Raw genomic sequence first — 13,966 nt, forward strand, 5'->3', positions numbered from 1 at the left:
CTGGTGACACTATGTACATGTCACTCATTTGGTATGTCTCTTTATCATGATGGGTCAGAGTATATGGGATGGAGAATACCAGGCACTCCGCTCCTGTGATCTCTTGAAGGCCATATGCCAACCAAGGTCATTTCCTGTGATGTCATAAGGGCAAAGTTAATGTGAAATAATTTCCTGTGATGTTATGTCCTGTCATTTCATTGGGTGAAGTTGAGGTGGCTTCATTTCTGGTTATGTCATCAGTATGGTAGGTACGATTTTTGAAACGTTAACATCCCTACACATTTTAGGGCACAGAATGGTGGCATCTATGCTTTTGGATGACTGTCCGCTGGACGCGTTTTGGGTGCACTGCCTTGTGCACATGTGCGTGGGTGTACTATGCACACTGTTGCTGATTTTCTGCAGACTAATAGTGCGCGACACATGCCCTGACCATTTTGGGAAGATGCTGGCTACTTGTAGGGTGCACCAGGTGGGATGCTTATTTTGCATATCTATCTGTAGGACATGGGTGCATGCCCTGACCACATTAACGTTCCTTTGCAAATGGTGCAGAGTGAGATTTGTGATGGCATCTTTGATGTCATGGGTGTTAGTCCTTGCAGTGCACACTGGTGGCGCAAGTTATGGTTGCTTAGTTTATCATAACCTGCGTATTTCGGGGTTTTTTCGGTTTTACCTGTAACAATAACGTCCCTGAAACAACGTTTGTCCATTGAATTGCATAGGTTTTTGCTAGTGCAACTTAACCCTAACGTTCCTTTAACAAACTTTTTGCTGCCAGTGAATATATATATATATATTCAGTAAAACAAACGTTGTTAAAGGGACTTTATGGTTAAGTTGTGCTACTAAAAACCTATGAAATTCAGTAAAAAAATCTTGGTTAAAGGGATGTTATGGTTCCAAGTAAACCCAAAAAACCCTTGAAATTCGCCAGTTATGGTAAGCTAAGCAACCATAACTCACGCCACCACTGTGCACTGCTAAGACTAACACCCAGGACATCAAATATGACATCACAAATGTCATTGATGACATCACTGATGACATCACATGTGCACTTATTTTCATAAAAAGTCTGTACAAGGGATTCTTATAGTAATGTTGATCAAAAAGTGTGAAGGGTTATTGGAATACATTTCATGATGTACGTAGTGCATTAAGTAATGCATTGCTAAGAATATCATTCTATTATCAGGTTCTTTCCAGTATACTAAGCTACTCATGTAGACACATAGGCATTGTGTGCAACATAGATGGTGGATGTGCAATATTATTAATCTTACCATGTTCAATAGTAAAATGATACATGCTTCTTATTACAGTTTTGTCTATTGGGCAACATTTAATAACTAGCTAATAAAACCCACTTACTACATAATTGCATTATTCAAAACGAAACACAAATAACAACAACACATACAAATATGAGCATATACAGGGAAAATGAAGTACACAACAGTATTAGCAGCCAATCTTTCATACCACAACTGATGAACTTTATACACAGAAATTATCGCTGTGCTTCAAACCTACTAATTCGCTATGTATAACTATCATACAATGTGACTGGACATTAAGGAGAGTAGTGTACATACAATGTATACAAATATGAGCATATCCAGGAAAGTAAAGTAATTTTTAAAAGCCAAAACTATAAGAAAGTGTTGATAGCCTTACTGATTATCTTTATACAAAACACAAAGCATTGCTGTTTTCCAAATCTGTGTTTTCCCATATGTACATGTTTCATATGCTGTGAGTGAAACCCAAGTGAATTACTGTAAGAACATATTTGAAATATAACTCTACAAATATAGTACGTCAATATAAATAATGAGTTTATGATTTTTTACTTTCTGACTATTAATGGCCAAGCTATATCAGTAAAGGAAAAAAGAGGGAGCCAGACATGTGATGTCATCAGTGATGTCATCAAAGAGATTTGTGATGTCATCTTTGATGTCCTAGGTGTTAGTCTTAGCAGTGCACAGTGGTGGCGCGAGTTATGGTTGCTTAGCTTACCATAACTGGTGAATTTCAAGGGTTTTTGGTTTTACTTGGAACCATAACGTCCCTTTAACAACATTTTTTTTACTGAATTTCATAGGTTTTTAGTAGCGCAACTTAACCAGAACGTCCCTTTAGCAAAGTTTTTTTTACTGAATTTCATAGGTTTTCAGTAGCACAACTTAACCATAACGTCCCTTTAGCAAAGTTCTTTTACTGAATTTCATAGGTTTCTAGTAGTGCAACTTAACCATAATCTCTATGAACATCGGACTTCATTGCACACCTTCCGGAGAATGCCACATGACCATATGGTGGCGTACAGCATGATGACGTGTCCGAGAACCCATACTCACTTCACAATAAGATCTGTGCTTCATGGACAGTGTGGAAGTACATTTTCTACTGATGTAGGAACTTGCAACTTCAACATTTCCCTTGCACAGCTAAAACAGCTATTCGTACTCAGCCATTAACAATCTAGTACACAGTACATACTTTTAGCAAAACTGCTATTTATCTTAAAATGATATCAGCTAAGGCCATCCCTTCTCCCCAAGAGACACCACCAGTGCTGTAATCAAGGAGCATGAGAAACCCTGCTCCCTACCTTAGAAATAACACACACGCAACATTTTCCCCCGTCCACCTGGCCCTCCATATTAGTGTTTGGTGCTTCTTCCCTCAGTTCCCTCCCCAACTTTCGTTCTTACCTCTCCTGCCAAAAAAAGCCATTCAAAAACAAAAAAAATGTTCCTTTAGGAACCACCTTTCACAGTTAAAAAATAGAACTAAAAAAACTCCACATTGCCACATTGTCCAGATCATGACCTTATACCATGACCCCGACATTCTGGCCACTGCCCATGGCTACAGCCTACCCCTCAGTCACTACAGCTATGCCACTATTTGTTTTAACTATATTATGACACTTGCCAAATAAGAAAACACTGCCACATTTGCAAAACCATGTTTCTCGATCATTGCCAATGAGCCTTACGCAAATTTGCTGGAAGTCCACCCACGTTTTATTTTTTCAAAACTGTCAAAAGAATACACAAATGATTTGTCATATAAGGTGTGCACAAAATCCCAACAAACTTTGTAAACTCATTCAAATTCACGTCAGAAATATTCCACCCATCATCATCACCCTCACCTCCCCAAACATTATTGCATAAGTTTCACAAGTGCAACTCTCAGAAAATATTATTGTCCTGAGGGTTCGACCATGTATTTTTGTACATACGTTGATCTATGGCAAACATTTCCAATGCACCTGACCCTCACATAACCAACACTAGTGATATTCAAAACCTTTCTCGCTGACGTTCCTCTTTAGCGTAGCCAAATGCACCCATAATCACCTATGTGCCGTGACGCAGAACCCAAAAATCAACACCCATCGACTAACAACATAGTACGTCACAATTCAAAATATTAAACCGGTCTTTAAAAGGAAACAATAACACTGTACAATTTGTAAAGTATTTTTATTTCACAACTCTCAGAGAACATCCGACTATTCCCATATTCAATCAAATTGCAAATTTGTTCTACGCTCGTGATCGAAAATGTTAATCGGGAGGCACACGTTGTTCTTTTCCCATACACAAAGTGTTTGTTTTCGATAAAGGAACCGCTTGGGTCGGACTGTGAATTCCAGGACGTCGGCATGAACTTGGGCCTAGACCACCATAAAAGATGTTATGTTACTCCTAATCGCTAGTGCAGCGTATGGACACATGGGCCTTGGGCAATCGTCCCACAAAACAGTCACGGTGATCCAGCCGTTGACGACTACGTGCATCTGGCGAATGAAGAAGCCATCAGTAGGCATCTGGAATCCATGGCAATCACAGTAAGGCAGCATGTAGCTATTTGGAAAACATAACAGAAAATATGTATCAATACCCAACCTTTATTACAATACATCTATTGATTTCTTAATTCAGCATACAGTGTAAATTAACGATTAGCACACACAGCAAACAATCTCAAAAAAGACAAAAAGAACGTAGAAACTGATACACAAATCGATATGGTCATACATGACATTTTAAAGAAATATTAGCGTTGAACCTGGGTGAATCTAGTGATAGTCTACATAGATTCTAAACTCCCCATAACCACAAAAAATGACAACCACACAGAAAGATAGTACTTCAGTTACATTGCCAAAATTAATGTTCAGATAATAATAAATTAAAGCTTGTTCCGGTGTACAGTCATCAAAAGCAAACTTACATGATATTCACCATCTCCATTGTCTTTGTGTAACTCAGACTGCAATGCTCAATGTGCTTGCACCAAAGAATTGTCATGAACTAATTTTACATGTTCCTTACAAACTTTTGGAATGCATAACCTTATCAAATGTTCATTATTCCAAACCTCCTCTCCCTGCATTCTTACTGAATATTCCCTTTCCCTCAAGGTCAAAAAACAATTGACCCTTATAGTTCCAGTCCCATGCGTGAGCTTCCTTAGCTCGCAACCAAAAAATCAAAGCTGGTGACCTTCACTCAGAATCCAAATACATTCTCATTTTGCAACAACATGGCTCAACGCATTCGTGAGAACTGGTACTCGCATACACGTGCAGAGTCGCTCTTTCCATCAAACACTGCAGGTGGCTGCCTCAGAAGTCAAACTCTAGGGGGCGCCAGTCTGACTCCAATATTATTTTAAATGCATTGTAACACAGACACATTAGTCCTTCGCCTGTATTTTACACACATTATTTTGAGGAACACCTCCAAATGTACGGTATAACTTTCGTGACAAAAAAACACCACTTTCTTACTTCTTGCTGCCACATCCCATCCCAGCCTCATCAACCCGCACCGTCCGAGACAGTATTTGATAAGTTTAACAAGTGCAATGTTCTGTTTTTTACATGTTTTTGCGGCGAAGTCCGCGGACATCAAAACATGGATCAAAGATGGCGGACGCATCGGAACAATCTGCCGCACTTCACGCTCTTCACCATCCATTGAGCGAACGCTTCACATGTCCGCGGACATGACGCGCCCGATTAGCCAATCGTTATCTTGTCCGCGGGGCGAACAGGGAAGTGTGACCGCAGAGCAGACATAGATATCACTAATTTTTTTAAACCTACTTTTTGATCGTTTTAAAAAAAAGTACTGGACGGATTTTCACCAAATTTGCAAAAGCATGCTTTCGGGACCAAACAGCTGCTCCTGCCGCAAATTTGGTGAAAATCCGTCCAGCGGTTTGATCTGTAGCCGTGCGCAAAGTTTTTCCCCCATTCAGTCTATGGGAAAAAAAGACATTTTGGGATTTTGGGACCCCCCTATAACTTTTCCCCCCCCTGGACCAATCCTCAACAAACTTTGCAGAGTGGACCATATACTGCTTTTGCAAAGTTTAGTGAGGATTCGTCCAGGTAGAGCGAAGTTATAAACTGCCCAAAAAGTGCTCTTCCCATGGGATTAGCAACTTAACCACAACTGCCGTGGCCGTGCAAAATATATATATATATATATATATATATATATATATATATATATATATATATATATATATATTACTAAAAACCTATCAAATTAATTGAAAAAACGTTGTTAAAGGCACATTATGGTTAGGTTGCCCTAATAAAAACCTAGCACATTCAGTGCAAAAACTTTGTTAAAGGGACATTATACTTACTTTTCATTAACAACAACCTATCCATATTATAGGTACACATAAAACCAAAAAACCCCAGCAATTTGCCAGTTATAGTAAGCTAAGCAACCATAACTCGTGCCACCACTGTGCTCTGCTAAGACTGACACCCATGACATCAAAGATGACATCACAAAAGTCATTGATGACATCACATCTCTGGCTCCCTCTTTTTATGTTCACTGACATATCTGGGCCAGGTGGTTTTCTGCACTGCCAGTCAGGAAGTAAATATTGAAAAGGTCCTACGTTGGTAGACTTTACCCTTCTCATATGTGTTTACACTACATTCCTGATGGTTTAGTGACATCATATGATACATGTACGTAGGGGAAGAAGCAAGAGTGAAACACAGCAATCATTTCTGTGCATGAAGATAAGCAGTTTGGTTATGAATACTTTCTGGTGATACTGCTGCTTTTTTGCTTACTTTACTTTTCCTATATATGCTCATATGTGTATGTGTTGTTGTCTGTTTATGTGTTCTGTGTAGTAGTACAGTTATGTAGTAAGTGAGGCATTGTTAGCTACTTATTACATGTTTCACAGTATGCAAAATTCTGAAATAAAAGCATTCATCATTTTACTATCCAACATGGCAAGATTTTGAATATGCCACCTCTATGGTGCATGCTGCAGAGAATGCTAACATTTCTACATGAGCAGGGTCATATACTGGAAATAAATCTGTAATTCAATGGTGTTTATAGCAATGCATTGCTTAACGATCTATGTATCTCATGATAATTCTCCCAATGTACTGTGATAGTTGTCTGACAACATTATAATGATAATCCCTTGTGGAGGTGTTCATGAACACTAAATGCACATGTGATGTCATCAGTGATGTCATCAATGACATTTGTGATATCATCTTTGATGTCATGGGTGTTAGTCTTAGCAGAGCACAGTGTTGGCGCGAGTTATGGTCGCTAAGCTTACCATAACTGTCAAATTTCTGGGGTTTTTCGGTTTTACGTGTACTCATAATATGGATAGGTTGTTGTTAGTGCAAAGTAAGTATAACGACCCTTTAACAAAGTTTTTGCACTGAATGTGCTAGGTTTTTCCTACAGCAACTGAACCATAATTTGCCTTTAACACTGTTTTTTTCACTGAATTTGATAGGTTCTTAGTAGCACAACTTAACCTTTTAAGAATGTGTTTTTACATGTATGTGCATTGCAAGGAAAAATGGAGTAGGTATGCAAACTCTGTACTTGTGAAACAAACAGAGCAAAGGCATAGAGTACACACCATATTGGAATGCACCAATAGGCAAAGTAACTTCTGCATCAAGCAATATTACTGCACTCCTGCTGTACAGAGAAAAGAAGAAGGAAGTGGCAGAGTAAGGACTGCAAAGTATTGTGAGCAGAATGTCACTGCAACGCAGTAAGTACACTGAAGTTTCTCCTATAATTGCGCAGCTGGTGCAGTGTAAAACAGTGAAAAACCATGATCGTTTTTTTGTCTACGCAGCAATGTAAAGCACCCTAAAATGGCTGGAAGACAATTTCCCTCTTGTCGAAATGAGTAACGATAGTAGCGCCATTGTTATGCAGCAAAGTCTAAAAAGTAAGACAGCTTCATATACACCTAACAGATATTTTTATCTTTTTCAAGACATACTGGAAATGAAAGGAATACATCACAAGTGGCACCTCTTGCGCAACAGCATATGGCCACAGGAAATGAAGGAAACGCTTTTAAAAGCAACCTAGACAGCCTGGACGACAAAATGGAACAAAATGGAACAATTGCTAAACAATTTAGCCGCCTTAAAAGATGTTTTACAATGACATATTATTGTAAACATGAAATACCACTGCCCCACCTTCACGTGTACCCCTTCCCCCTTTCCCAGGCCACCATCCCCAACAACATCCCTGTGAGCAGAGACGTGACGATGAGACCTCAATCCTTGGCTCCCCTCATGACAAACGTGTTGAAATCCCAAATACCCCTGTGCATGTAACCATTTGCGCTACCCCTTCTCTTTCCTAATAATGTCTATGTACCTTAGAAATTAAATGTGTACATGTAAAGTGTTGGTGAGTGTGTGAGTGGTTTTTCCTTTTGTGTTAAAATTGCATGGTGAGTCTGTGGCACGCAGTACTGTCTGAGATGGATGCAGGTAAGCAAAATTGAGGTTTCCTAGGGAGACTACACCTGCCTGGGTATTCGCAATCACAATGCAGGTATCTGTAGGACTCCAGTACTGGCCGCATGTTCTCCTCTTCTAATGCACTTTTAATTAGTTGTGGGAGCGCACGTCTGTCCGTTCCACAGCTATGCGCATGTGTATGTCATCCTCTGTGTCCTGGTAACACCGCCCCTATCACCAGCCCTACAGATGCATGTGGTAGGCTACTGCATTTCAAGCAGTCCTACCACCTATCTATTTTGCTGTCCAAACCTACTGATTTATGGCTGCAGCAGGCCAAGCTGCATGAGGCCCAGTGGGAGCAAGGAACAGCATCCTCCAGTGTGTGGTGGGCGTGTTAAATGGCCCATTAAGTTGAGTGATGTGCTGCTTGCACTTGCATGACCCATGAAACAGACACACCGTCTCTGCACTGAGCACAGTGAGGTTCAAAGGTCAAGTTCTCGCCTGCGGTTGGTAGAATTGGAGAAAGGATTTCACTGCAAGTGTGACAGTCTGTAGTCAGTCTGGAAAATGGCATCACTGTTGCTGCTTAGTTACTCCCATACAACTAAATCTAAGGACAACTAAGTAAACAGGAGAATGTTTGGATCTCAAAGAATATCAGTGGTGGTTTCAAAGGTACTGTGGCCACGTGGTGCTGCCTGAATAATTATCTTCTTGCTCCACGTAATGAAGCTGCGTTTCTCCTTGTGAAAGAATGTACTCATCTCAGTGAATGCTAGTGCTATTGCTAATGCTGTACCATCAAGTGACCATACTCCATGCAATGACACCTCAAATTGAAACACGAGGCAGCTGTCATGATCTCTGCTTCCAAAAGATCAGGACTTGCCCGACTCCCTTGGAAGCAGACCCATAACCCCGGTTCCGAGTGCCAGCCAGTCCCAATTGGGACCTTTTGGACCCTGTCCTGGCGCCAGTGGCACCAGGCTCATAAAGATGCCCAGTCCCAGCGCTGGAAGCGCCGGGCTCATAATGCTTGGGTGGACTTACCTGCAGCAGACCATGCTGCTTACTTACCTGCCAGTTGAACCCCTGATCCTCTTCTGTTTGGGAATACTTTTCCTGTTGGGTGGGGCAGGAGCCACTCCCTAGGTTCAGAACACTGGAACTCTTCTGGAAAGCAGGAACTCTTTTCTTACCTAGGCGTGGCTGTGGAAGGAGACACCTAAGCACTACAGGAGGCTATTTAAACCACACCCGATGGATGAATCTTGCTTTGCGTTATTCTGCATTCTCTGCAGCAGAACGCTCATCGTGTCTTCTGCTTCTGATCCTGGGCCTAAGGGAACAAAGGCTTACCATCCTGGAATCCAGTCTTCAGCAGCACCTGTAAAGACAAAGAAAGAACAGGTTAGCACTACGGTCTTCAGTGGCAGCGCATCTCTTACCTGGTCCATCGGCTGTCACCAACGCCTCGCGCTGCATTCCGGTCTCTGAAAGACAAAGGCTTACCTACTCTTCGCATGCTCCGGAGGTCTTCGCACTGCATTCCGGCATCTGAAAGACAAAAGCTTACCAGCTCTTCGCACGCTCCGGAGGCCTTCGGCGCTGCATCCCGCATCTGAAAGACAAAAGAAGGTGCGTTTAAAGACATTGGGCAACTTTATTACTCACGTGCCATTACTCCTTCCCACGCCGAATCCAGTGGGTATTCCAGCACCCTTCAGCTTCTCTAAAGCTCCGAACTTGTACCTGCAAGATAAAAGGGACAGTTAGTGCGCATCGTGAAGCTGGTTACAAGCGCTTACTTACGTGCTTCCAGGCGCTTCTATTCCTCACGCGGGTTCGATCCTCAACTCTCATCAGCCCGCCATCTGCCATCGCCGGAACCCTGCAAAACAAGGGATATCATTACAAAAGACTTTTAAGACATTTGAAGTGCCCAGAACTTACCGTTCGTGCAGTTAACGACGGACAGCAGTCCTCTGAGGTCAAGGCCTGCACCCTTATCCAGTGAAGAAACTGGTTACGGCACCCTGCCCCGAGGCAGATGGAGAGCTCGGCGTTCACTTACCTAAGGTGAGGGCGTTAACCTTTGGGGTTCTACAGGAGAAGAGAAAGGGAAGAGGAGAGAGGCACCCAATAACCCCAGTTCATTAATCCCATATTTTCTATCTGCAGACATCTTACTCTTCGAATCAGACATACAGTGCACAGAGGTCCAGCCCAAAGAGCCAACCGTGTGTTACACATCACCTTTGAAGATACGGCATTCACCCAGTCAAGACCGGCGCCTCTGCGGGAATCAGGTGAGCGTTACAGAACGCAAAGCCTACCGCAAAACTCCCACCCAGGCGCTATGGAAACCTCGGATACCGACCAGCTAGCCCAGTTACTTGGGGAACTAAGAGCAGAAGTGCATGCAGCCCGTCAGGAAACGAATGCTCTAAGAAGGGAACTGATTATTTCCAAGGAGCGAACAGACGATCTCGCGAGACAATTGCTACAGTCACAAGCCGGACAAACTCCGTTACCCGCATCAGGGGCAAATCTTCCTTCAACATCCTCTACGAACCCAGTGCAGATCAACCTACCTGGGAATGTACCTCTGGCTCCGCCCGAACGATTTTCTGGTGACCCAAAGAGGTTTGCAGTATTTATTAATCAGTGCCGGTTGCACTTCTTATGCCGGCCAGCAGCCTTTCCAACAGATCAAGCTAAGGTAGCTTTCGTGCTTTCGTACCTTAGTGGCAATGCGGCAGACTGGTCGATCCCTCTAGTTAATCAAGATGATCCGGTTCTCCATGATTTTCAAGCTTTTCAGCTCAGTATGGAAAAACTGTTTGCAAGACATTCACAGGGGCAGGCCTTGGACAATGAGCTCCTTTCATTGCGACAGGGTAATCAAGACCTTTTGGCTTATATTGCGTCTTTCAACAGACTGATAGTGGAAACTCGATGGCCTGAGGACAAAAGGATTACGCTGTTTTATAGAGGTCTACGTGGAGAGCTCAAAGATGTGTTAGCCCAAGTAGTGAATCCCCCGCAAGACTGTTCCGACTATATTGACTTACAGGGTAATTCATAGAATTTCGCAGAAAAGTGTCGCAAGCGGCTGGCGCAGAGTGTCCGCGTGCGATTGTCTGCGCCAGGCACGTGCGCTAAAACCGATTTCCGCGCACAGCGTATTCATGGATTTTAGGCTCCCAAACCAGCCGTGGCGCAGAGTATCGCAGCGACCCTGCAGCAGCGCCAGTAACGCCCCCAAGAACGCCCTCGCGCAAGGAAAAGCCATCAAAATCGCTAAATCATCGCAAAGGGCTGCGCTAACCCTGGACCAGTTTACAGGGCTGCCAAACAAGGAACGCAAAGCGGGTAACGTGCATATAAGGGGTACGCGTGAAGTTATACACGCGATTAGCAAGGCTGCCAGGGTACGTGTATTTCAGGGGTGCGCGGGAAGTTCAACACGCGATAGTCCAGGGAACGTGTATTACAGGGGTACGCGGGAAGTTCAACACGCGATTGTCCAGGGAACGTGTATTACAGGGGTACGCGGTAAGTTCAACACGCGATTGTCCAGGGAACGTGTATTACAGGGGTACGCGGGAAGTCTTACATGCGATTAGCCAGGGCACGTGTAATACAGGGGTACGCGTGAAGTTATACACGCGATTAGCCAGGGTACGTGTATTACAGGGGTACGTGGGAATTATCACACGCGATTTGGCTGGGTACGTGTATTACAGGGGTACACGGGAAGTTCTACACGCGAATCGGCTGGGTACGTGTATTACAGGGGTGCGCGGGAATGATCACACGCGATTTGGCTTGGTACGTGTATTACAGGGGTGCGTGGTATTGATCAGACGCGATTTGGCTTGGTACGTGTATTACAGGGGTGCGTGGGAAGTTCTACACGCGATTGGCCAGGGTACGTGTATTACAGGGGTACGTGGGAATTATCACACGCGATTTGGCTGGGTACGTGTATTACAGGGGTGCGTGGGAAGTTCTACACGCGATTGGCCAGGGTACGTGTATTACAGGGGTACGTGGGAATTATCACACGCGATTTGGCTGGGTACGTGTATTACAGGGGTACACGGGAAGTTCTACACGCGAATCGGCTGGGTACGTGTATTACAGGGGTGCGCGGGAAAGATCACACGCGATTTGGCTTGGTACGTGTATTACAGGGGTGCGTGGTAATGATCAGATGCGATTTGGCTTGGTACGTGTATTACAGGGGTGCGTGGGAAGTTCTACACGCGATTGGCCAGGGTACGTGTATTACAGGGGTACGTGGGAATTATCACACGCGATTTGGCTGGGTACGTGTATTACAGGGGTACACAGGAAGTTCTACACGCGATTCGGCTGGGTACGTGTATTACAGGGGTGCGCGGGAATTCTCACATGCGATTTGGCCAGGTACGTGTATTACAGGGGTGTGCGGGAATTATCACACGCAATTAGGCTGGGTGGGTCCTCACAGGTGTTCCCTGTACACCCTCCACGGCCTAAGCAGGCAGCCCACAAAACAGGGGACTACCCTGCACACCTGCTCATGTCCCCCTGCACCCCCAGCCCCCAGCAGTGCAGGGTCACCCTCCACCAGGCCCCCACTCATGTCTCCCACCACCCCCACCACCCAGCAGTGCAGAGCCACCCTCCACCAGGCCCCCACTCATGTCTCCCACCACCCCCACCCCCCTGCCACCATGGGCAGCCCCCACCAGGCCCCCACTCATGTCTTCCACCACCCCCACCCCCCTGCCACCATGGGCAGCCCCCACCAGGCCCCCACTCATGTCTCCCACCACCCCCACCCCCCAGCAGTGCAGGGTCACCCTCCACCAGGCCCCCACTCATGTCTCCCACCACCCCCACCCCCCAGCAGTGCAGGGTCACCCTCCACCAGGCCCCCACTCATGTCTCCCACCACCCCCACCCCCCAGCAGTGCAGGGGCACCCTCCACCAGGCACCCACTCATGTCTCCCACCACCCCCACCCCCCTGCCACCATGGGCAGCCCCCACCAGGCCCCCACTCATGTCTCCCACCACCCCCACCCCCCAGCAGTGCAGGGTCACCCTCCACCAGGCCCCCACTCATGTCTCCCACCACCCCCACCCCTCAGCAGTGCAGGGTCAACCTCCACCAGGCCCCCACTCATGTCCCCCTGCACCCCCACCCCCCAGCAGTGCAGGGTCACCCTCCACCAGGCCCCCACTCATGTCTCCCACCACCCCCACCCCCCAGCAGTGCAGGGGCGCCCTCCACCAGGCCCCCACTCATGTCTCCCACCACCCCCACCCCCCTGCCACCATGGGCAGCCCCCACCAGGCCCCCACTCATGTCTCCCACCACCCCCACCCCCCTGCCACCATGGGCAGCCCCCACCAGGCCCCCACTCATGTCTCCCACCACCCCCACCCCCCAGCAGTGCAGGGTCACCCTCCACCAGGCCCCCACTAATGTCTCCCACCAACCCCACCCCCCAGCAGTGCAGGGTCACCCTCCACCAGGCCCCCACTCATGTCTCCCACCACCCCCACCCCCCAGCAGTGCAGGGGCACCCTCCACCAGGCACCCACTCATGTCTCCCACCACCCCCACCCCCCTGCCACCATGGGCAGCCCCCACCAGGCCCCCACTCATGTCTCCCACCACCCCCACTCCCCAGCAGTGCAGGGTCACCCTCTACCAGGCCCCCACTCATGTCTCCCACCACCCCCACCCCCCAGCAGTGCAGGGTCAACCTCCACCAGGTCCCCACTCATGTCTCCCACCACCCCCACCCCCCAGCAGTGCAGGGGCACCCTCCACCGGGCCCCCACTCATGTCTCCCACCACCCCCACCCCCCAGCAGTGCAGGGTCACCCTCCACCAGGCCCCCACTCATGTCTCCCACCACCCCACCCCCCAGCAGTGCAGGGTCACCCTCCACCAGGCCCCCACTCATGTCTCCCACCACCCCCACCCCCCAGCAGTGCAGGGGCACCCTCCACCAGGCCCCCACTCATGTCTTCCACCACCCCCACCCCCTGCCACCATGGGCAGCCCCCACCAGGCCCCCACTCATGTCTCCCACCACCCCCACCCCCCAGCAGTGCAGGGTCAACCACCACCAGGCCCCCA

This window comes from Ambystoma mexicanum, chromosome 1q (assembly GCF_040938575.1).
Source record: "Ambystoma mexicanum isolate Mex_15411 chromosome 1q, UKY_AmexF1_1, whole genome shotgun sequence".
Taxonomy (NCBI): Eukaryota; Metazoa; Chordata; class Amphibia; order Caudata; family Ambystomatidae; genus Ambystoma; species Ambystoma mexicanum.